General features: G+C 42.8%; 1 protein-coding gene across 2 annotated transcripts in view; it reads right to left on the bottom strand.

Annotated features, from left to right (window-relative positions):
* CNTN5 (contactin 5) overlaps positions 1–26,298 on the bottom strand; it is a 3,179,309-nt gene that overhangs the window by 2,853,194 nt on the left and 299,817 nt on the right. For both annotated transcript variants that reach the window (XM_069202389.1, XM_069202386.1), the window contains exon 2: positions 13,131–13,222. The gene's annotated coding sequence lies outside the window, so the exon portion shown is untranslated. The remainder of the gene's footprint in view (positions 1–13,130; positions 13,223–26,298) is intronic.

The following is a 26,298-nucleotide window of genomic DNA, read 5'->3' on the forward strand; positions in this document are numbered from 1 at the left end:
ATGACTAAACACCATTTTATGTTTGCCCACCCTGTGATTTTGGGAATCGCTGAGTTTGTAACAGCAAAATGATTTCATCCATCTGGTGCATAGTACCTTAATTGTATAAGAAGTTGATTAATGTAGTGGAAAACACTGAAGTCTCGCTCTGCTTAGTCCCAGAAGGACATAGAGTTGCATCAATCACTTATTAATACAAGCACCGTCTTCATGAAACTCTACTTCAGTAAAGGAATGGACCCTGAAAATCTATTTCTCTAGTCCTAGAACCCTTCAGGAGTCCAAAATCCAGTGCATTGTTTCAGATCTGCACTACCTACTTCTCAAGTTTTTAAGAAATTAATGACCCTACAAATGTTGCAATTTTTGAGTTTAGCAGATTCCTAAAGGCTGGCAGCAGATTGTCTGACTGAGAGTTGGAAAATGAATTCTGCTTGCTATCTCGGAAGAAATGTCCACACTACTCAAAAATGACTCCTAAAAATTTTGGACCTTCTAGAAGCACACTTGAAACTGTTGAACCTTCTTCGTCCCTCCGTTTCATATTACATTCTATACCCTGAAGCTCTTGAAAGGTCCTATCCTGCAATCATCGACTGGAATGTAGGCCCAAGCTCCTTCTTCAAAATGAATGGGTGACTCACCCCAACTAAGTATAATGCTCAAGTGCAAGAGACATCAAACAGGGGAAGATGCAATGAAACTGACCTATACTTCCAAATTTAAACTAGAATATATGTTTGCACAGTGATAGCATGACAGAACAACACATTGCATTGCAACAATGACTTTACCACACATGCGTTACAATGCAAATGCCTTAACCGTGTATAACCTTAATCACGCATAACCGTAACAATGAATATTCCTTTTCCCCGCATTCCTTTACAACGCATTTTGTCGTAAAAGCATGTATGTTAAAAGCATATGCATGATTAAGCTTTTCCCTGACCGCTGTCCTAAGCCTTAAAACCGGACCTCTGCACCCCCCGAGACCTTTTAAGAAACATTCCCAACTCCTGAACTCTTGCCCTGAAGCCTAAAACTCTCCCTCCAAGCCCTAAAGTCAAACCCCTACCCTGAGCCCTAAAACCTGACTCAAGGGTGACCCCCCCAACCCTTTAAAAAAAATCCCCGACTCCTGCCCTGAAGCCTAAAACTGTTCCCCCACCCCAAGCCCTAAAGCTAAACCTCCCTACCCTGAGCCCTAAAACCTGACCCCAGTGCGACCACTGACTCCCGACCCTTTAAAAAAAATACCTGACCCCTGCCCTGAAGCCTTAAACGATTCCCCCGCCCCAAGCCCTAAAGCCAAACCCTCCTGCCCTGTACCACAAAACCAAACCCCAGTGCTACCCTCCCTGAGCCCCAACACTTAAAAAAAAAATTGCCCCCCACCCTGAGCCCTAAAACCCTCTTACCCCAGTCTCAACCCAATGAGCCAGCTCTCCTGAGGTGCAGCGCAGGTTGTAAAGAGGAAACAGAGAGACCCTTCCATTTCCTATTTACGACCCGCAACACTGAGAGCCTTTAGCACGCCTTTAACACATATGCCCTTACCACCAGTATCACGCAAGGCATGCGTGGTAAAGGCATAAGCGTTGTAAAAAATGTGTGGTAAGGCTATGCGTGGTAAAGGTGCATGCGTTGTAAAGCATGCATGGTTAAGGGTGAGCGTGGTTACAGCTGCGTTGTAATGCCTGTTTCCCTTGCACAGTTGCTCCTGTTGCTGGGGCAATGCAGAACATGATTCTGGCATAATCTCCAATTAACGAATGCTGTAATGATGTACATCCTCTGTAACACTGCACCTTAACCTTTGACTGAACTCAAAACCTTAAACAGGAATGCTATGTCAGCAAGGCACATGTGTAATTATAGATGTCAGCAGGAGACCTTTTAATTTTTAATTATTAAAAACAGTAGGCACCGCTGACGATAACACCAGTGCATCATAGTTAATGGCACCATGTTGGTGGTGTCTCTGACTGTTAGCTTCATTTGCAGCAACTTTTTTTGTGGTACAAGATTTCATAAATTGTTATAACTGAGAGCTGCGTATAAGAATGTGCACTGACTTTCACATTTTATATTAATGTTCTCTTCAAAGGATGCAAAAATATATGAAAACATAATGTTTATTCCCATACAAGAAAACTAAGAAGGTAATCATTACATCCTCTTTGGAATGAGCTCAAGTATTGTGGTTGTTACCCGAGTAGGGCTTCGAACTCCATCAGACAATAACCCAATCTCTTACATTATCTATCTATCTATCTATTCACTGAAAAAACAAAGATTAAATTGATGTTATAACTATGTGCAAAAAATCAGTTAAAACATAACATTTTTAAACTTAAAAAACACTGAAATTCACCAGTTATACTTTACAGAAGTAGCTATGCCTCGCTGTGCACACTGATACCATGAATGACACAATTTCAGATCTCTTCAGTGACATTATCAATGATGTCATGGAACATGTCTTGAGTGATGTAATATGTTAGGTCATAAGCACAAATGAATTTCTGACTTTTTTAATGTGAAGTAAGCTATTATTAATATACCTAAGTGTAACATCACATTAACCTTTGTTTTTTCCAGTAGGCTTCTAGTGTTTTTTTAATGTAAAGTAAGGTTTTATTATCATACACAACTATCTCAAACCCCGCTGCTGCAAGGCCCTGCAAAAGATCATGAGCATCGTGGGGTAGGCTACAAGACCTGGTCTGCAGCCAGACCCTCATCCATCTCCTTCTGGGTGGCCAACCCCTGGCATACACAGCCTTCTCCCATGTGCAGAAGTGGGGTTGGCCATAGGACCTGGCCTATGTCCAGGCACTGCACCCAATTCCTCTCGGGCAGCCAACACAATGCTGTACATGGCTTTTGGCTGTGTGCATTGTGAAGTTGGTTGAAGTGCTTTTTAATAGTTTTTCTGAACTCTTGGGCTGCTGCAGGGTCCAGGGATTACGCTGACTCAAACGGGAATCCAGAGGCCGTGGTGACCATGTGGGAATCCTATGTAATCGGAGCACATACCCAAATTTTTTCTTTTTTAACCCCCACACCTTAAATAAATAAATATTATTCTGGACATGGTACTGAGTCAATAGAAGAAATAAACACTCTCTGCCATTCAGAATGCTGTATCTTTTCAATTTGTAGTCCTGCAGACCACCTGTCAATATAGCTCTATTGTTTTAACCTTCTCGTAGACTACAGAACACATTTACATCAAATCACAAAAATTATGCTTTTTGCGTAAAGATCTAGCTTTCTGTCAAATTTGGTGCAATTCTGTTCATCTGTTTTCTCTGTATCGCAGTTCAAAAATCCCTATAAAAATTGCATGGGCAAATTTTGTTTTCAGACTCCTGTTTTTCCCAGCTCTCGCTTGACAGCTCGCCCTGACACTTTTCAGGAAGGAGCTGCGGTGGATTTATGTTTTATTTGTAAAGTTTCATGAAGATTCAGCGAACGGTGCTAAAGTTATTAGCAGAAAAACGCACTTCCATTGGGAAGAGTGACCTGGCAATAACTGGATAACTAATTTGTGTTAAAGTACCACATCATAATACAATAACACATTGTAAAGGTCAGCACATTGTGTAACAGGTGTAGTAAAGAATGGTAAAAGCTTGCTTCCTAATGGCTGATTTTCCCATTAACAACTCCTTCAGTGCTGGCGAAGCTACTGCTGCCCCAAACTATTCACTAGAAACATCCCTCATTAAAAAAGTCAATTTAGACTCCACTTAGACAAATGCCTATTGACCCTTAGCAAGCCTTCCATACAACTAAACAATTCTGGCTAAAATTGTTACCACTAAACCCTCCTTCCTCACTACAGCCTTCCAAATCCTAGTAATCTACAAATCCAGCTTCCCCCCAGTGTTTGGGATAAAGCATTTGAAAAAGCAGGATTGGGATCCCTAAGTATACTGAACCTATTACATCTCTCTTTAAAAATCAGCACAGTGGATTCAAATTTCCTAATCCACCACTCTTCAGTGATCATCATCTCAAATGGAACACTGGAGTGGTTTGAACACTTTCTGTCCAATAAGTAATACTATGAGGGGTTTCATTCCTCATCCCAATCGCCTTTTGAGTTTCACTCTGTTTTTCTCTTTTTCTTCAATATTTTTATTACACTCATCATGAACATTACTCTCTGCTCACTCCACTTTCTTTTGTGAGAAACCCGGAAGTGATGCAAGATGCAAACCCCAGCCTCACTGGACAGTTTGCCGCCATACATAATGCAGCATTCTTCTAACTGAAAGCACTGAAAAAATCAGCCAGTGATATCCTGCTTGCTTTGTGCCTCTACTGTGTAACACCATAGACACTCGCCTATCTGCATAAAAGATCAAAAGTCTTTAAAAAACCCAACATTTTGTAGGTCACATATTTTGAGAAAAAACATGCCGACCATTGTCATCTCAATTAAAAGCCTTCATAGGAGTCTTGTGGAGGCCTCAATCATATGGACAATCAAAATCATACTACTACACCGACTACCTACATTCTTCGGAAAGCAACATACGGGCCACTCACATAACCAGGTATACATGCAGGTGTGGCAGACCCTCTAATGTAATTACAATGCGCCTAGGGAACAACATATTCATGCATATCCACCATCATGCTCTAAGACAACACTTTGGAGGCCCACATTCTAAAAGGTTAGGCCCTAATTATGAGTACCCTAGAAGTATTTGATATTAAGGTGCCTGATAAAATCTGATACAGTGCTACTTGGACTAGATTGAGGTGAAAAATAGCACTTGTTATACATTTTGCCTACAAAATGCGGAAAACCCCGAACCAAAATACCATGTCCCAGTAAATATCAAGCCTTTTCCCGATATTCGCTTCTGATAGGTTAGACCTGCTGAAATGTAAAAGGGGGATGCGCACTATATCACACCGGCAGTGAGTGTGATGAAGTCCACGCTACTCATAACTCTAACTGCTGCGGCTTGCGCAGTCGTCATATTTTCCTGTCCCGTTCCTTCCCAGGGCTTTATAGTAAATTGGAAACACGGGATGAGTTACCCAATGTATCCAGACCTCAACAAGGTAGATACATATTAATCATAGGCACATGCCAAGCCTGGTTTGACAGGGTGTGGTAAATTCTGATATCTCAAAGAAACAAAGTATGGCATATTTTAACAATCCATTCGCTTTGGGGAGACATGGAATATGGCACGAGGACCATTCAAATCTGAACTGATGTTCCTGTTCCTGCACCTAAATTAGTGAACATGCAAAGAACTAAGCATCACTCATTTTTCGTTGCTTAAACATGCGTGCTGTGACCTAAAACGATGTACTGCTAATTTATCTTCCTCCCTACTAATAATTCACAACTATTTTAATTGGATCTGATCGGAAGCTCGATAAATCAGTATCTCAGGAAGACGGGTGTCTGAGCAAAGAGATATAAGGACAGTATTAGCTCAGCTGCAAAGGTGCCTATTAATTCTTGTTCTTGCAGTCTGCATATGAAATTCCCTTGAATTATTTTTCAGAAAAATCCGCAAAACCTGTATTTAAAACAAATAGTATATAAACTAAATAACTGGCTCGTTAGCCAAGGAGTGGCTAGCATCTAGAAATAGTGCAGAGCTCCATAATCCAGTATTCAAGTGGCACCCCCGGGTAGCATAGCATACGAGAAATGTAACTCTACGAAAACTTTGGGAAATTATATTTTATGTCTGAAAGACTGTTCTCTGTATATTATGTGCAGCACGCATCATTAACTTTTTGATGATCAAGATTTATCTTTATGCATACAGAGCCGGAACATTTTTTGCAAATTTGTTTTGCAAAACACACATGGCACCTGTAGATTATAATGTACTCCTTGAACTGAAAGTGCTAATGGAAAGTCAACCTATGTTTTTTTCAATCTTTTAATGCTTTTGTAACAAGTTATAATTCTACGTTGGCTCTTTCAGAATATGACAGTGGTGGTAAGAACGATGGCTATCGTGGATGTTATGGGTTCAAGCAAAGTTCCAAATATTTGATTTATAATGGTTTCATGTCGAGACTGTGCCTGATTGGTACAAACCAACAGCTGATGACCTATGCGGGAAGAGAGGAAGAGGCATGGTTGTTCTGCATGGATTTATTAAATGTGTAATGTCTGTAGTGCCCAATTCTTTGTGGTTATCAAGGCTGGGGAGTGGAGGATGGTCCACAATATGAAATTCTGACTAAATGCGTTCCTAAGGGAGGTTTCCAGGGCTTTCCTAAATCTCAGTAAAGTTGATTTAACTTTTTTTTTCATTATTAAGTGTATTTCACATCTGTACTGAAAATTATTTCATTGATATTTCATCCTATAGTTTATCTTGCTGACTGTTGAGGATCATGGCAGGCTGGATGGACTGACGGTGTCTGGAGGAGACATAGGGCCATATGTACGAAAGCTTTTTCCCATAGACACAGAATGGGTAAAATCCTTTCGTACATCTGGCCCATAGTGAGGTGCCAGATTCTGCAGGTGATTGAGACTATTTCCACTGAGCTCTTCTGCATAGGGCATTGAACCTTGAATTTGAACATATGCTCTATTGGTACAAGTGGCTGGCGTTCATGGCAAGCATTGCATGATTATGATTTTCAAGATTAGAAAACATTTTTCTGCTCTGTTTATGTCCACCAGAGATTTGAAATCTGTTTAATTGGATTAAATACATGGAGTCAGATTTTTCCAAAAGTGAGCCTTACTTGTAGGGCATTCTCGAAAATATACATTTTGGAGATATATTCCCCTGCTGAAAATTGAGGCAAAGGTTCACCAACAAATATTTTTTTATTAGTTGTCTTAGTGCATAAATAAACAACATCACACAGTACCAAACTTCGAAACTTATATATTACCAAGGTTCTCCTGACTAGGGAGAGCCGGCGATATGGCAGGAAGCTGGGACCATCCTGAGGTTCGGGCGCTCACCCTGGGCCTGGGAGTTGGTCAGGGTGCATATGTGGATTGGCCGCTCGGCCACTGACCCAGGTGCTTCTGGGGTTGTGGGGGTCAGGTCACTCCCCTTAGAAGGGACCGCAACGTGGCAAGCAGGTCTCTTGGCTCATGCTCACTGCCATGATTGCAGCGCTTCTGGTTCGCCCCACACCATGGATGAATCATAGGCACATGCACCCCCTACATGGAGGCCGCAACCCTGCTGACAGCATCAACTGTGCCAAGCCCTCTGGGAGCCGCATAGATGTAGATCTGGTTTTCCACCTACAATCCCCAGTGGAAAGGGCGCAGAGGGTGGGCATGCAGGGGTTGGTTGTGTTGAAATTGGTGCATGTATACTTATTTTCCTTTCCAGGAACCAAATCAGTATTGCTTGTCATTAAGTTATGTGGTTATTTTGATGTCAGGTTTAACACTTTTTCATTCTAACATTCAATGTATGTTGTGATCCGAGTGATCAGAGTTGTCGTATTTATGCAGGTTAGTGGGTGAGATTGCAGTTTTGCAGGGAATTGGGGCAGGGGTCGCTGGCACGACGTCCTGAACCATCAACCACCAGTCATCCAAAGGAATTTGGATGTAGGTGGTGCCCAAGGTAGGTTTCCTAAGGGCAGTCAGGCACCCTGCAGAAGAGCTCCAGGTACACGAGAGAGAGTAGGCTCTCACTTCCTCTTATATTTTTTCAATTAATCACACCGATCCAAGATGGCGCCTATGTTACATACAGGGAACCTTATATTCTTAACGATTTCAAAATGGCACCTACTTTACACAGTATTTGTAATCTGAGTATGCTTTGATACACTTTTGCATTTCAACAAGACCATGATTGGTCCGCTCTTGTGACTTCAATCATAATTTAATCCATCCACACAGTCTGGGAAATATCCCTCAAAGATAGGATATTATACAAATGATTGAATTATCTTTTTGCCTGGCAAAGATGGCACTCAACATTTGTAGGGAAGAAAGTATATTACATACAGGGAACCTCATAATCTTAACAACTTTAATATGGCATCTTCTTTTCACAGTATTTGTAATTTGAGTAAGCTTTGATACACTTTTGCATTTCGACATGACCATGATTGGTCCGCTCTTGTGACTTTAATTATAACTTAACCCATTTTATAACACAGTTTGGGAAATAGCCCTCAAAGATAGGATATTATAAAAATGATTAAATAATCTTTTTACCTGGCCAAGATGACACTCAAAATTTGTAGAGAAGTAAGAATGCCCCTGTGCAACTGGCGCAGGATCCCCACTGCCACTGCTACTGATGCAACTGACGCAGGACTAACTATCTTTATGTCATTTTGATTGAAAAATGCTGCAACAACCAAACTCAGTATTTGAAATCTAAGTATGTTTTCATGCATTCTTGCATTTTGGCAAGACCATGATAGGTCCACACTCACAACTTTTATTAACATTCACCTCATTTTAGAACACAGTATAGGAAATAACTATCAAAAAAAGGGTGGTATATGAATGATTGAATGCTTTTTTTACCTGGTCAAGATGGTGTTTATAATGGTAGGGAAGCAAGCATGGCCCACTGCAATTGACGCAGGACTAATTCTCTTTATGGCTTTAAAAGTGGCGCCAAATGCCATTAGCATTCAGCATTGTGGACTGCAGAGGCCCATATTTTTGAACCAAATGTAATCTTAAATCAGCATGCTTCAAGGATATTGAGTCTCTAAATTCTATCCAAAGTAGAGACTTGAACTTAGTTTCCTTGCAATACGCAGGATCTGGAACCAGCTCAAGGATGTCTTTCTTCTCCAGAATTATAGTAAAAACTATCTTACAGAATGTTGAATGCTCAGAACACAGAGGAATTGATGTTTTTCCTTTTCAAGAAGGGAGGGGGTGAGTTCGAGGGTGCCAAAGTTCTGAACATAGATCTGTACTTAATGCTGCATAACATGGACACACTACGATCCTATGCACAGGCTTGCCAATATCCCTTGGGGAAAATGGCAGCTGTGTGGTTTTAAGGGAACCTAAAGCTCATACAGATTCTAATTTCTATGAAGATGTGCAAAAGGGGAACTGGTTGCCTGGGGTCTTAAATAGTGTTAGCATGAATCCCTGTTGGTACCAGAACTGGCAATGAATTAAAGGTTGACTCTTGGAATGCTGCTGGTATAAAGAATAGTAGGGAAAAGATTCACCTTTTTGAGTCCCTACAATTGAATGTGATTTGTCTCCAGGAGACTTGGTATGATGTAGGAATACAGTGTCCTCGCTACTTTTTTCTTGATTGTAAAGCTAAACACTTTTGAAGAGGACACCCAAAGGGGGATGTAGCATTTCTTTTAACCAATAGGTACATGTGGAAGTATGAGTGCTACAGAGATTTCTCTGATTTATTTATGGCACTATTGACACACCAACCAGGCGGGTTGATGGGGATTTTTCCTCTACTATTGGTAAATGATTATATCTCTCGATAGGCTATCTATGATGCGTTGGTCAATAAGGTCTTTTCTTTTATTAAAAATCTTCTTGCTAAGGATCATACCCCATGTAATTTTGCATGGGGACTTGAACTGCAAACTTTCTAACTTTGCCTTGAACTAATCATATGATATTGTAAAAGATGAAGCACTCCTGGTCCCTCATATTTCCTTGCCTCCAAAAATAAAATCTAATAAAAGAGGGCTTCTGTTATTGGATTATATGAAAAATAGCGATTGTATTATTGCAAACGGGAGGTTTTGTTCTGACAACCCAGCGCAGTTCATACGTAAATCATAAAGGATGGATCTATTTCAGATTATGTGGTGGTTAGACATACTTCCTTTTATTTATTGGGTGACCTAAAATAAGTAGATGTCCCCATTAGTGATCACATTTTGGTGACCTTTACCCTGGTTTTGAATATGACATGAAAAGATGAAATTCAGAATTTAGAAAATGGTATATGCCCCCATTTCTCCCCTTCAGCTAGTGAAATTGAAGAATCGTACACCGGCAGCAAAGGGATTAATGAAGTCCCCATCTTAGCCATAAAACAAGATCCTGTATCATGGAGCGAAATACTGCTCCCGGTTTTTACAGGCTGCTATAAGTATAGAAACGTCCCCCTGTCCTGGCTAGGAAGCATTTTAGTCCTGCTATATAAAAAATGAGACAGGTAATTGCCTGAGAATTATTGACTGCTAGCCCTCCTTGATGCTGTGGGTAAAGTGTCTGCTGACTCTAATAAATGATTGCGCAGAAGACAATAATATGATCCCTTTGGAGCAAACCAGGTACCAAAAAAAAATCATGGGACAAGGGATAATATAGGAGCCCTTCAGATAATTATTGAAAATTATGTAAAGACAAAAGGGGGTGTGATCTATGCAGCATTTATAGACTTCTCCATTGACAAAGTGGACCGTGCCTTGCTGTGGAAAAAGTTGGCTAAGATGGGAATACCTTGTACTTTGTTAGAACTAATGAGTGCTCTTCACTCTTCCACTTGCTGTACAGTGTTACTTGGGGGCAAACGGGGTCTCTTGGAAAAAATAAAAACCCCAAATGGCCTAAAGCAAGGGTGTCTCTTAACCCCCACCCTTTTCTCGAAGTATATTTCAGACCTCGCAGGCTATCTTTCCCAGATGGAGGGTATTGCTCTGTCCCTTGGTGGTAAAGAGTTTATCTGCCTTATGCACTGATACACTGATGATTTGATCGTTTTAGACCTTACACCTGAAGATTTGAATAACCGTTTGAAATCTTTACAACAAGTTTCTGTGACCCTTCATTTAAGGACTAATAACACAGAAACTAAAATTATGTGCTTTCATGGTAGGAGGAAAGCTAAATTTAATAATTTCCCTTGGATGGTGGACACTCACAAATTAGAAACTGTAAATCCTTATACCTTTTTGAGAAGGGTAATGTGCAGTAATCTTAGTGAAAGGTCCTATAAAGAGAGCAACTAACACAAAGCCTTGGTCCAGGGCTAAAGGGTTGGGAGCTCTCTATGGGGCTTCGGGCAGAAGAAACTTTCTTTACCTATTGGAAGTTTATTGAGAACAAATTCCTGCCTCTCTGCTGTATGGATTGGAGACAACTGAGGTGTCCAAATGGGGATTTCTAAATATAGTGGAGGGTCAACTATGAAGAAACATCACCTCGGTAACAACCTCAACCTCGGCGGCGGCCCTGAAGTTGGAGATGGGGTTTAGAAGTGTGTTTGTCCGGGGTCTGTTTGGGGTAGTATCTTGGATAGCCTGCTTAGCAAGGAGTAAAAAAAATTGCATGTGGCTCCTAATAAAGAAAGAGCTATTGGAGGAGAGAAAGATCGGATCCGTAATTTATAGAAATTTTATAATGGTGGCTGATCTGTTGAATATTGATCCTGACTTAGTATTACCTCTCACAGCAGAACAATGAAAAGGTGTCCTAAAGCAGCCCTCGTGGGTGCTAAACTCCCACATGTATATGGAAAGGTGTCAACAAAACAGGGATTTTCAAGTCACACGTAATTCTATCTGTTTAAGGAGGGAACAACCATACATTGTCTGGAATTTACCTCACAGTTTGAGGCAGTTTTGGATCCTGTTGAGGCTGGGAACTAAATTCCCTCCAACATGTAATTTATGTAATAATGAGCATCAGGATTTGAAGCATGTCCTGTTTGTTTGTACTGCTCTCTCTTCACAATGACAGAGATGGCTGAGACCAATTGACTAACGACTTTCAATAGGTACAGCCACAGAAGCTCTACAGTCACTTTATATGGCCCGAATGGAATGTTTTGCTATAGTATTTTTAACTATTTCAAATGTTTCTTAAATTTATATTGAAGAAACGTTTGTAGCAAGTGAAATTTTAGCGAGGATTAGATCTGAGTATATTTATTCTGTGTATTTTTATGATTTTACTCATACTGGTGTTTGACAGTTGTTTTTATTTGGCTGTCCTCAGAGTTCTATAATCATAAATAAAAAACCTTGAACCTTGTTTTGTTTGACATTTTTGGATTAGACTCATGTCATTCAGTTACCAATGTTCGTGCTCAATAATAATCAAATTTCTGATTGCATGAGCCTAATCACACAAATATTTTCAGGGGATATCCCAATCCCTACTTGATACCTATTTGTAGGATGAAACACTAGGAGTGACCAGCAGCTTTACGGACATCTTATTAGCACAGGTGAGTTTCCTTACACCAAGAGGTGCCAGTATTTAGCATTTTGATTCATTAATTGATTTTATTAAACCTTTGCTTTCTCTTTCTGAGACTATGGCTAAGTCCCCATTATGGGTCTGATTTAGATTTCATCAGAGTGTTGTTCCGTTACAACGGTGACAAATGTCCAGTCTGACGAAATCTAAATACCATTATTTTCTCTGGTATTTGGATTTCGGGACACAGTCTTGAAAAATCCCTTGGCTTGCGTGCCCTTATAGGGCAAAACATGTGTTGGTAAATTTCGAGATACTGGCGTATTTTGAGATAACTCTTTCTGCACGAATATTCAAGAAAAGGAAAATAAATTAACCTATTATGGAAACCTTGATGTAATGAATTAATTTCTATTTACACTTTGAAAAAGCATCATTCAAAAAGTTTTTCTAATCTATGGAGAACACACTCATCTTGGTTAACATTGTGATTCTCAGATTCGCCAATAATAGTGACAAGCCCATCAACAAGCCATAAACTCACTACTGCTCTGGAAGACTCCTTTCATGAATGAGACCTTCAAGGGAAAACATGAAATAATGAGGAAAACATAGGGAGATGCCCTTTCTTTAATGCAAACTCACTCAAAACTCAAAAGATTTAAATCTGTGAAGTTGACATCAATAATGCAGTTAACCTCTGATAATTAAAGAAAAGTGTATTAGTGTGAAGCCTTACTCTAAGAGGACTCACTGCAGGTGCAGTACGCTTTAGTCATCCTCAAGGATTTTGGTGATATATAAATATGTTTATTTTTTTTATTGTAATGCACTATCAATTTTAAATAACAGTTTTCCTGTTGGTGCTAGTTTTTTACAAGCAGCAAAAATAAATGAATGCCATTCAGGCAAATTCTACAATCAGTCAATTGATTATATAGTTAGTCTCTGAGACATACAGCAAAACACAGAATTTAAAAATAATTACCTTAGGTTCGGGTCACCTTAAGTGAAGGCAGGATTGCATGTGCCATCTGATCATTAATATCCAATTTCTTGATTTGACCCATACAGCTCCATCTAGAATAATAATAGACAATTTATATTACAACCATGTTATGCAACATTTCAGATGAAAGTCTGCATTATAACCTTTAGCTATCTCTAAACATCAATTGTGTTTTTGTCAGCAAATCTATATTACTACACAATTACTGCATCTGTTATACGATTTTGTTTTTTACGTCTTGAAACTATTCTTGCAGCATTACATCATCTTCTTTATAATTGTTTTACTGAACTTCACATCATAATTAATTAGCTAAACAAACATACACCCCAAATATAAATTTGGAAATCAGGACATAAAAACTTTAGGTGTAATGTCAATAATCAACAAATTAGATACATATGTACCTGGAGAGCATAGTAATCACACTACTGTCACATCTCAACCAGGAAAAATAAAGAATAAATATTTATCGGCAGAAGTATCATACTGTACATGCATGTACTGTATACATATTTTCTCAATGACAATGTGTTCCATCTCTGGAGAATTTCTACTTTACTGTGTTCTGATTGGATGACTTGTGTCATTCAGGGAACTACATTTTAATTTAAACATTACAAAGGTCTACATATGTTTCCAATGCTTTCTCTCTTCTGTAATCCTTCCCCTTTTAAATTCCTCCATCCCTGCGCACACCTTGTTGGCCATCTGTCTCCCAGAGCTATTTCATTGCTTCCCTCCAGCTTTTTGTTTAATGTTTAACACACGTTAAACGTCTTCGGCCTGACATTCCCCGCTGCTATTCCTGCTCAGCTACATTGACGTCCTACCCCTGACATCTCACCCACTCCTCTGGTGTTCACCATTACATTCTTTTTTCAAGGGTTTATTATTATTATTAGTTTTTTTAGTTCCCTGCAATTAACTACTGAGCTCTTCTTTTCAAAATAGGCATTGCCCATCATGAAACATATATAAAAAAAAGGAAGCCATATCATGCCATATGCACACGCTTACATGTTGGTGGACGCAAACATACAAGTCAAGCAAGACGGCCGTAGTGTCAAAATGCACACAAATGCATGTGTCATAATGCAAGTTTGCTCGTAATTGTTGGAGATGGCCCTTTTTAGGGGATTTCCCTGAAATGTTTTGCTTTTTCCTTTCAGTCTTTTGCTGACTCTCTTTGCATGGCCTTAGAACTCTTGGCACTTTCCCACTTTACTGCAGTGGGAAAGTGCATGTGCCCTGCCTACACATGTCAGGAGGGGGCACTGACGTGATTGGTTCAGGTGCTCTACCCTGAAGTGCCCTGTAAAAAGGAACACCACATACCCATGGCAGGTACAGCCTTGGGTGCTAGTGAGATGTTGCACTGAGTGTGCCACCCACTAGAATAACCTGTAAAGCATGTAGTGGACCTACCAACGCAGGCCTGTGGAGATACAGTTGCACTTGGGCTTAGGTTGGCACTACTAGTGTGGTAGCCAATCCTGAGGGGACCCTCTGGTACCTCTAGAGCACCCCCTGAAGGGCAGGGCAGGTGGTAGATGGGAGGCTGAGCAGGTACACATGGGTGTTCCATGCTCTGTACGGAAGAACCCCCCACGTCGGTTCTCTCTACCTAGGGGGTTCAGCTCTTCCCATAAATTTACTGATTCCCTACTTGATGGCCTTAGAGCCCTAGGCCCTATCCCTGTATGTCAATACAGTGGGGAACTGGGAGCACCCTCCTGCATATATGAGAAAGAGGGCACTGGCCAGTGTGGGTACATTTGCCACTGGTGTGCCAACCATTTGCTGGGCCTGTTGTAGAAGGCGTGCATGTGCACTAGCACTTAGGGGGTCTTAAATATGTATCCAGCCTGTTATAGCAGTCCTAGGTGTGCACACTAGCACCTATGGTGCTTTAAACATTTAACTGGCCTGCCTTACCAGGCCTCTACGCGCACTTGCATCTTTGGTGCTTTTAAACATGTGTCCAATACAGGCTTGTATGTGCACAAGGGCACATATCCCCAGAGAATGAAGAATGCCCATGTGTGTTTTCACAGCATAGGAGAGCTGCTCTGGCTATAGGTAAACATGGGAGAAGTGTTACAATTTTATGACAAGACCGGAGGCTCCTATTATGCGTTTCTTTTCTTGCTTTAATTAATGAGCAGCAGTCAAGAAACTACAACTCCCATAAGGCTTAACATCAGTAGCCAATCGGATTAAAAACATAGTTCAAAACACACATAACCAATAGTAATAACGATATGCCATTATGACGTCACTTGACTGCAAGCAGCCCTCTTTTCTTGCTGCTGCAGTCGAGATAAGTCGCATTCTCTTTTACTCTCTTAATTATATTATTCATTGAGTTTAATATTATTGGTTTCACAAATATTTTGCTTTATTACCTTTGTAATGTCAGACGGCAAGTTGCCGCATGTTTGTTTGTGTCTCCGGCCACTGCATTTCGGCTATTTTGAGCTGAGTTCGTCAGCTCCGTTTTTAGTTTATTTATTTGTTTTAACGCGCGTCGCGCGAGTTCATAGGCATTTCCTTTGACTTACAGTTCACGGCAAGCTGCCGTGTGTTCCTTTGCTCCGACCTCCCTTTTTGAAAGGTTCCGAGCTGAGCGCTTCAGCGCTGACGTCGGGTTTGTTTATTTTTACACGCGCGTCGCGCGCGCTCCAAATTCCAGGCATTCCTTTGCCTCAGGCAGCAACCGTCATTCGGTTTGCTCCTGAGGCAGAGACGTCGGAGGACAGCGCGCTTTCTCAGCTTTATTTATTTCTTCTCTAGAGCAACTTTAGTCGCTTTATTTTGACCTGTGCCATATTATTAACCCCTTCCATTACAACAGACTTCGTTTCTTCTCAGTTTCGAACTCCTAAAATTCCAATTTTAAATATACAAACCTATTTTAGTTTAAATATATTTTATTGAAATAAAACATCATGGAACCTGGTACTTCCTCTATGGAACAAGGTGTTTCCACTGAACTGGAAGAGATGAGACATGAACTCTGTGACTTCATTAGAAGTTCTGTTCATCAGGCGGTATCTTCCTCATTACAAAAATTATCAAAAAATCTGGAGAATAACCTTTCTAATTTAATTTCCAAATCGGCCCAGACTGCGGGGGAAAGCAGTTCGCGTCTACCAGCGAAGCCAGGTATGGGGATGCAAATGGAAGGTGAGTCCATCTCACGCATGCCAGAGGACGCGGTTCCTCACAAGGCTCCTGCCAAGGAGTATAACAATATGGTTCCAAAATCTTCCTTAAAACAAAAATCTAAAGAGCGTAATGTTCTCCCGGTTATATCTCCAGTTATTCAGGATACAGAAGAAGATATGCCTGATGTAGATTCAGATTCCTATTTATCTGACAAAGATGATGATGAGTTCTTTTCCATTCCTCCTCCAAAGAAAGCAAAAGTAATTTCTGCTACCCCTTCTCTTTTCGACTCAGAGGGTTTTCCTATGTTCGATCCCTCTCAAATTCATCATCCGAATTCTACGGAGTGGTTTCCAGCTGACCATGTGGGTCGTTATGTGGCACAAAAACTTTTTTCACCCCTAGACAAACAAACGAGATCTAAATTAAAATCCGAATGTCCTCGTCCCGTACTCTCCAACAAAGCCACTATTACTCCTACTATAGATGAACAAATGTTAACTTTCTTCACCAAACAAGGAAAGGACCGGCGCAAGGGCGTGGATAAAGCTTGGTCCTCCTGTCAGGACAAACTCTTAGACATTACAGGGCCTCTTACTAGGATTTTTGATCTTGTCGAATCAGCCAGACTAGACGGTTCCTTCCTCGACCCAGAAGAGTTATCTTTATGGGTTCAACGTTGTTTTTGTCTGTTGGGAAATGCAAATTCTTCCTTCATTCATGAGAGGCGTAAAGGGCTACTGATTAAACTTGATCCCAAACTCGTAAATTTGGCAACCGTTCAACCTCAACTCCAGTCAGATGGACAGCTTTTTGGAGATTCCTTTATAAAGGACCTTGGCAAATATGTTGCTACTTTCACCTCATTAACCAAAGCCCAACAGTCCATGAGAAAAATGTTCCACCAGCGGGTTTTTGCCAGGGCCGGTAGAGGTAGGGGTCGCTTTACCGGCCGCGGATTCACCAATCGAGGCTCCAGAGGCTATTACAGTTCCTATCAGCAGGACTTCAGACCTCAGTTCTACCCCCAGCGTGGCAGAGGATACCGTGCCAGGCCAGCCAGACATTCCAGAGCCGCCAACCCAACAGGTAAGCCTCCTAGTCGATTCTTTCCCGACAGGAGGTCGTATTTCCCATTTTCTGTCAAATTGGCATGCAATAACAACAGATGCTTGGGTGTTAAACACAGTTCTAGGCTACAAAATAGAACTTTATTCTACTCCGGTGCAAACTTTTTTCCAACCTCCGCCCCATTTTTCCACAGAAATGGTTCATCTAATTTCCCCTGAGGTAGACACATTGTTACGCAAACAAGCGATTGCGCCTGCTCTTCCCCTTTCTTCGGGTTTTATCAGTCCAATTTTTCTTGTTCAAAAGAAAAACAAAAATATGCGTCCAGTCATCAATCTAAAACATTTCAACCGATTTGTTGTATACCGGCATTTCAAAATGGAAACAATTCTCCATCTCAGAGACATTCTCCTCCAGAACGACTGGATGGTCAGACTGGATTTACAGGACGCTTACTTAGTCGTTCCTGTTCACCCAGAATGCAGGAAGTTTCTTCAATTCCAGTGGTTAGACAAAATGTATCACTTTACCTCTCTGCCCTTCGGTCTATCGTCAGCCCCATGGTGTTTTACAAAACTCATGAAACCCGTGGTAGCTTTTCTAAGAGCTCAAGGGATAAGATTATTAATTTATCTAGACGATATCCTCATCTTAAGTCAATCATCTCAGACTCTTCTACTCCACCTACAAACAACTTGCTCTCTGTTGGAACAATTGGGTTTCATAATAAACAGGGAAAAATCCCTTCTTATACCCTCCCAAATCGTGGACTTTCTAGGATTTCAAATCAATTCCCTCTCAGCGACCCTTCTTCTACCATCGTCAAAAATAAAATCCATAAAATCAGAAATTTTGCAAATTCTCCGAAATTCCCTCATTTCCCTCCGAAGTCTAGCCCGAGTTGTAGGTCTTCTCTCCTCCTCCATCCAAGCAATCTTTCCGGGTCCCCTTCACTATCGTGCTCTTCAACGATTAAAGATTCAACACCTAAGAAAGGGGCTTTCGTATTCCGATCTCGTTCCTTTAGACATAGAGGGGGTCATTCTGACCATGGCGGTAATTACCGCCATGGCGGAGGTCGGCGGTAGCACCGCCAACAGGCTGGCGGTGCACCGCTGGGAATTCTGACCGCGGCGATTCAGCCGCGGCCAGAAACGGAAAGTCGGCGGTGTACCGCCGACTTTCCGCTGCCCGTCTGAATCCTCCATGGCGGCAGAGCGCGCTCCGCCGCCATGGGGATTCTGACACCCCCTACCGCCATCCTGTTCATGGCGGCTCTCCCGCCACGAACAGGATGGCGGTAGGGGGTGCCGCGGGGCCCCTGGGGGCCCCTGCCGTGCCCATGCCAATGCCAATGGCATGGGCACGGCAGGGGCCCCCGTAAGAGGGCCCCAAAAAGTATTTCAGTGTCTGCCCAGCAGACACTGAAATACGCGACGGGTGCAACTGCACCCGTCGCACCTTCCCACTCCGCCGGCTCAATTCTGAGCCGGCATCCTAGTGGGAAGGTTGATTTGCCCTGGGCTGGCGGGCGGTCTTTTGGCGGCTGCCCGCCAGCCCAGGGCAAATGTCAGAATCACCGCCGTGGTCTTTCGACCGCGGTGCGGTGTTCTGACGGCGGTACCTTGGCGGACGGCCTCTGCCGTCCGCCAAGGTCAGAATGACCACCAGAGTCTCGTACAGAGCTTAAATGGTGGATAGACCATTTAGATGCTTGGAACGGGAAAAGTATCTTTCCATCAGCCCCAGATCTTGTGTTAGAATCCGATGCAAGCCATCAAGGCTGGGGAGCCCGTTGTGGACCCATCTCGACTGGGGGTACATGGTCAAGCGAGGAGTCCAAATTGCACATCAATTGTTTAGAGATGCTTGCAGGCTCCTTTGCAATCAGAAGTCTGGCAAAGAACAAAGTACATTGTGCAATCCTGCTCAGGATGGACAATATATCTGCGGTCAGATATATAAACCATCTTGGGGGCACTCGATCCAAACCTTTGGCAGATCTAGCCAAAAGCTTTTGGGAGTTTTGCCTCTCAAACCATCTTTCGGTACATGCAGAGTATCTTCCTGGGACTCTCAACACAGTAGCAGATTGGCATTCTCGTCACCTTCGAGATTCCAGCGATTGGAGGCTTCATCCTTCCGTGTTTCACAACATCCAATCCTTATGGGGTCCCTTCTCCATAGACCTTTTTGCATCTCGCCTCAACACACAACTTCCCCAATTTTACAGCTGGCGCCCAGATCCCTTGGCCTTAGCATCAGATGCTTTCTCACAAGATTGGTCGCTTTCCCTCAACTACGCCTTTCCCCCTTTCATAATGATCAACAGGGTTCTGGCTCAGGCCAGACGTCAACGCGCTTCCCTCTCTCTTATCGTCCCGTTTTGGCAATCCCAAATCTGGTTCCCCACTCTTTTAGAGCTGTCAATAGATTTTCCCTTGTTAATTCCATCCTTTCCGGATCTGCTACTAGACCCTCTTCACCGTTCTCATCCCCTTATTCTGAACAATATCCTAACCCTATCCGCTTGGAAAATCTCAGGGATTCCCAATCTTCCCCTGTAATTTCGGCAGAAGCTTCCCATTATATCTCAAACTCCTGGGCCCCAGGCACCAAAAAAGCCTACAAGGCAGCCTGGTCTCTATGGGATTGCTGGTGTGTGGGAAGACAAATTAATCCCTTTTCAGCAGATGTAATTTTTGTCGTAAATTTTTTGGCCTCGGAAGCCAGCAAAGGTAAAGCATTTCGCACCATCAATCTTTACAGATCTGCTATCTCTTCCAACCATATTCATGTTCACGGGAAACCAGTAGGCGAACATCCGTTGGTATGTAAATTATTAAAGGGAGTAACATTTTCTAAACCTCTGTTACCGAAATACAATCATGTGTGGGATGTTAATATTGTTTTGAAATATTTGATTGCATTACCAGATAATTCAAGTTTATCCTTAAAGCTTTTATCTGCTAAATTAACAATGTTATTATGTTTAATTTCTATTAAACGTTTATCAGATGTTAAGGCCTTGGATGTCTCCAACCGTCAATTCACCCCGTCGGGTGTGCTGTTCTCGGTTGTAAGACGTACCAAGACCAATTTGTCGTCCGTCTTTTATCCCTATTTTCCGCTTCAACCAAAATTGTGTGTAGGACAATGTCTCAAAGTTTATGAGCATAGGACCGCAGATTTGAGAACATCCTCCTCCCAACTTTTCATATCTTTCAGGAAACCCCATAATCCTGTTTCTTCGGCTACATTAGCCCGTTGGGTAAGACTGATTATGTCTTTGGCTGGTATTGATGTCTCCAAGTTTGGAGCTCATTCCTCTAGAGGAGCTATGGCTTCCAAAGCTTTCTGGGCGGGATCCCGTTTGGAGGATATTCTAAAATCTGCAGATTGGTCCAATGACAATACTTTTAGAGTATTCTATTGCAAACCAATTGATAATGTCTCTTCGAATGTGATTAATATGCTTTAAACTCGCATAATAGGAGCCTCCGGTCTTGTCATAAAATGTAGATTTTCCTAGTCTATGACGGAAAGTCTTAATTTTATTAAAGACACAGAGGCGAGTATTATCCCACCACTTGTATAACTTTGTTTATCCCTCCCTTTCTCTAGTTTCGGCTTCAACTACTCAGACAACGTCCTAATCAGATCCCGTCGGATCATTCAATCAATTCGTTTCCTTCAGGATTTGGATCATCCCTGTCGGTTTGGCCGGACTACCCTTGCCTCTGCAAGCTACTAGACTTTTTCTCAGATGTTTTCGCTTTCCTTATGGCTCTGTTTATTCTTTGTTTATTACTCCCTTTGTTCACAGTTAACTGACTTCATTTGCAAGAAAAGAGGGCTGCTTGCAGTCAAGTGACGTCATAATGGCATATCGTTATTACTATTGGTTATGTGTGTTTTGAACTATGTTTTTAATCCCATTGGCTACTGATGTTAAGCCTTATGGGAGTTGTAGTTTCTTGACTGCTGCTCATTAATTAAAGCAAGAAAAGAAACGCATAATACTCGCCTCCGTGTCTTTAATAAAATTAAGACTTTCCGTCATAGACTAGGAAAATCTACATTACTCAAAGCTGCAACAGTGGGTTGCAGCAGAGCAGCCTCATGTTGTTTACTATCATTGGATTCATCTGGACAAACCCCTTTTTATGGTAAAGGTAGTTTCGTCAATCATAATGGAAAAATGCCACTTCTAGGTGGACATTTCTCTGCCCTAAAATGCTTTGTGTGCTTTTTAATTTGTCTTAAGTCCATATTGAGGATGGAGGAGCACATCTGTGCATTCCCCATCGACAGCTATAAAAATTTCGACATACAACTGGAACTAAAACCTCTGCCATTTGTGGGATGGCAGGATAGATTGGAGGGAGGGGTTCTGACACTTGGCCTTTCGGAGCCAGATCATGGCCCCACTGGAGATTAAGATCTGCATTCCACAGCCCCATGGCAGAATGGACTGAAATTTAGGGGAGACATCTGTGGTTCAAAGGAGAACCCTCTGAATCTCCTGCAACTTCAAAGGCACACTAAAGTATAACTACTGGTGCCCCACTGCAGCAAAGTAGAGATAAACCTGCAGGGACATGCAGCACTCTACCAGAAGAACCTGTTGTGCACAAGGAGTAATTACTGCCCTAAGAAGGGACCGCACACTTGTGGCTTGCCTGTGCAAACTAACTACTGCTGTGTGGCACTCTGAAGTGTGCTCTCCAAGGGCTTGTTGGCTTGCGCTCTGTTCTCGGTGGAGGTCTCATGGACACAAAAGACCTCCCGCAAGGGACCTACACCTGTGTCATGTGGAGAGTCTTGTCCTCTTAAGTGCCTACATCATCTGCTGGACATAACATGGTAGCAGCAGTGTGGGCATGGAACCAATATTGCGCTTGGAGACCGGACTAGCTTGGTACAGAGCCTTCAAATTACTGCTTGCATTCTAGGAGTGTTGACCTTCATCGTGGGGCCACAGCACACATAAGTGTCTGGTTAGTAGTGAATAGATTTACCGGTTGCGGGACCCCGCGTGGCCCTCCTTTGTCCAGCATGCCACATTTCTCTTGTGTGACAACTGACTGCATGCTCATTGTGTGCAGTGTCCGATTTACTGGTTGCGACCCTCAGAGTTGAGGATGTACCCAGAGGAGTATTGCATTCTACCTCATGCGGTCCTGCTGAACTTGCGTCCATGTGAGGGACTGGATTTGTCTGGTGGGACCCAAGTCATTGCGCACCAGATGTTGTCCCTCATTCCAGGGAGGTACGGCATTGGTACCTTTTCATGCATGTCCATATCTGTCTGGTATGACTCAAGTGATTGGGCACCAGATGTTGTGCCTCATTCCAGGGAGGTGTGGATTAGGTAACTCTTCATGTGCAACCAGGACTGTCACGGGAGACTCAAGTAATTGTGCCCCAGACGTTGTGCCTCCTATCCGGGAGGTGCGGATTTGGTAACTGTCTGTATATTGGAGTGCCTGGCTGGGCCGGGTGCCACTGTGAATAGAGTGTGCCCCACAGTGACTCTCCCCCTGTGCTTGGCAGACAGGGACCTGCACTGGAAGCCAAAGTGTAGAGCCACTGAGTGAACTCCCTGAGTGGTGGCCAGATCTCCATTTGTCGACTATTGCCTGATCAGCCGTTATCTATTTGCTTCCCTCCCCCACTTTTGCCCTGGGGTCCTGAATAAATGTAATTTCAGCCTCAAGCGGCCTAGTATCCAGGGGAAAGGGTGCTATCATCTCTAGCTTGTGAACAGGCAGGGTAGTAGGAACTGGTTGGAGGTTGCAGGATGGTTTGGACCCACGGGGGTGGGTCTGCCCGTACAGCACCCATTAGCCTGCCGGATATCAGTGTACTGCATTAGGGTGCTTGGATCGAGTGTGAGCGAGTGCGTGTTATACTGGCCTGTCTGATATCCATGGCACCATGTAGCGGTGCGGAGTGAGTGAGTGGGGGTGACCACCTGTGATTGAGTACACCACATGACGGTGTGACATACACACTGTTTCTTGGTCTGAGGATATCACAGTTAACATTGAGTTTTACCTGTGCGGCCTAGGCAGAGGAACTATCTAAAAGTGCTGCTGTTCGCTGTATGTACACATTTCTGCTAATGTTGTGAACTGGGGTGCAGCCTAGAACCGTGTGACATTGAATTAGGGTGGGTCTCATGATTGTTAGGGTGGGTCTCATGCTGAAAGCATGTTGGCACTGCATAAGGGTGCTGGGAGGGAAAGTATTATTTTTCTCACAAGTACATACTGCTAATGTTGTTTTAACACATTTGGGCCTAGTACTGCTAGTGATATTTCTAAATGCGATTTATGCCAAGAACCAATGTTCATGTTGTGTTGATTAATGTGTGTGTTGAATACAAACTTTATTTCCATACATCTTGAGTAAAGTCTCTTTTGCTATGCTGTTAGACCTGGCATCATTGGCATGGTCTCCCCTAAGTTTTTGCCTCTACTTCCCAGGTTGTTTCTGTGTGCTGGACTCTGTTTTTGCTGTTTTTGTTTGCTATGGACACTTTACCACGGCTGGCCAGTGCTAAAGTGTAAGTGTTCCATGTATAAGTTATATGTGCACATTGGCTTATGCATGATTGGAATATTTGATTTACTAGTAAGTCCCTAGTAAATTGCCGTAGAGGTGCCCATGACCTGCAGCACTGGTTGTGACACCAACCTTAGTAGCCCTGTAAACATGGCTCAGACCTGCCACTGCAGTGTCTGTGTGTGCAGTTTTAAACTGTCAATTCACTTGCCAGGCCTAACTCTTCCTTTCTTATACATGTAAGGCACCTCTAAGGTAGGCCCTAGTTAGCGCCATGAGCAGGGTGCAGTGTATGTTATAGGAGGTCCTGACAGTGAAATACTGCCAAATTCGTTTTTCACTGTTGCAAGGCCTAACTCTCCCATAGGTTAACATGGGAGCTGTCTTTAAATATTATTATAGCACAGATTTCCTTTGGGAGCAGATAGGCATGTGGAGTTTGGGGTCTCTGAACTACATCTTTTAGTGAAGTTAGTTTTTAGATTGTGTGTTTGAAAATGCCACTTTTAGAAAGTAGGCATTTTCTTGCCTAAGCCATTCTTTCTGTGACTCTGCTTGTTTGTGGATTCCCTGTTTGAGCCAGTTTGACAGTTGGGCAGTGAAACAAAGGCAGCTGGGGTGTAGCCTGCATATCCTGATGGGCCATCTGGGCGGAGGGGAGGGGAGGAGTGATCACTCACACCTTAAAGGTCTGTGCCTGCCCTCACAAAATGTAATCTCCAACCCACTGGTGTGTGTCTGGGGCCTGGCCAGGGCAAGGCAGGATCTTGAAAACAACAAAGACTTCTCTTTGAAGTAGGCCTACTTCAAAGGCAGAAAGGGGCATAGGAAAAGCACCCAAAACCCCTGAAAACCAGATTACTTCTGGAACAAAGAGGAACCTCTGCCACAGAGAAGAGCTGGAAGCTGGAGGAGGAGTAGTGCCCCTTTGCCTGTGACTGTGCTATGCTGGGTTGGCCTGCAGTAGCTGCTTCTACCTGAGAAAGGACAAAGTCTGACTTTTGTGTGACTTCCCACTAGTGAAGAATCTCCAAGGGCTTGAACTGAGCTTGCCTCCTGTTGTTGAAGTCTCAGGGACAACAAAGACTTCTGTCTACCAGCACTGGGGCTTTCTGCTGAGAGTCCTGCCTGCCAAGTGATGCCCTAACCTGTCTCTGGGCCCTTGAAGGGTGCAGCTCGTGGAAAAGGATGGAAATCCATGCAAAGACCACCATGCAGGGAAACTTTCGGCGCACCACCCGCCTCGTGGCTGATAAATTATGTGCCTCTGGCCTCTGTGGTAAGCCTGGCTGCTCTGGGCCAAGCTACCCAAGGGCGAGCGCAGGTCATACAGTGAGTGTGATCACCCACCCCTGATGGTGATTACACTCACTGACAGGCTTGGTAGGTTCTGCCTGGCTAGGGCCCTACCTCAGCCAACCAGAACGTGCCTCCTCCAACAGTAATCATCTCACTTTTTTTGCTGATACAGTACAGCGCATGCAAAGCAGTATCTTTTCATTTTGATGACGTGGAACAGTATTGCCGAAAAAACATTAGCAGAGTCAATATGTTCTGGCTGCTTTGACAAAGGCGAGGCTGATTGTCTTTGCCATTGTGTATTGATGCGTAAAAGAGTTCATAGAGGAGATGCACTGTGGTTCCATATCATGGTTATGTGACGATTCTTCATAACCACTCCCAGTTTAAGGCATCTACGATAACAGCAGGCCTTTTCTCTTTCGACCTTATCCGTAAAATGCTAATCAGATGTGATTTGGCCAGAAGCCACTCAAGAAAGCTGGCTCGGTGCTTTATGATGGTGCCTCAGATGTGCCATCTCACTGCACAACCCCACTGCAGGGATATATTTTTCCATTCACAAAAAGCGTTAATGGGGTTTCATTACCCCACTCCTCGAAACAAACTCAAGGGTCTTTACAAAATACATTTGTTTTGTGTTTCCTATCTCCTTTCAGCATCGATAATGGGAGCTGGTGCACGGAGCATGCAGCTCTTTAGGATGCTTTAATCGAATGCTATGAGCCTGGTTCCTAGAATGCGAACATCTCCTACACAGAACCAATGGAAAAACTCGTGCAAACACATTTCATAAAAAGTAACAGTTCATAAACCTGGCTGCTTCTGCTTCCAGTTCTTTCATAGTGAATTAAGCACGTTACATGCTGCCGCATTCACAGCCATGTGATCACATTTCTATCACTAACAAAAGTATGACTCAGACAGAGCCATTTAGGCAATCATTTGGCAAGAGAGGCAAACGTTTCAAACAAGATTTTTTGGGCCTGTTTTTACCAGGTGCCGGTGAAGAAAATCATCCACAATAAGAGAAAAT

Source organism: Pleurodeles waltl, chromosome 8 (assembly GCF_031143425.1).
Source record: "Pleurodeles waltl isolate 20211129_DDA chromosome 8, aPleWal1.hap1.20221129, whole genome shotgun sequence".
In the NCBI taxonomy this organism is placed as follows: domain Eukaryota; kingdom Metazoa; phylum Chordata; class Amphibia; order Caudata; family Salamandridae; genus Pleurodeles; species Pleurodeles waltl.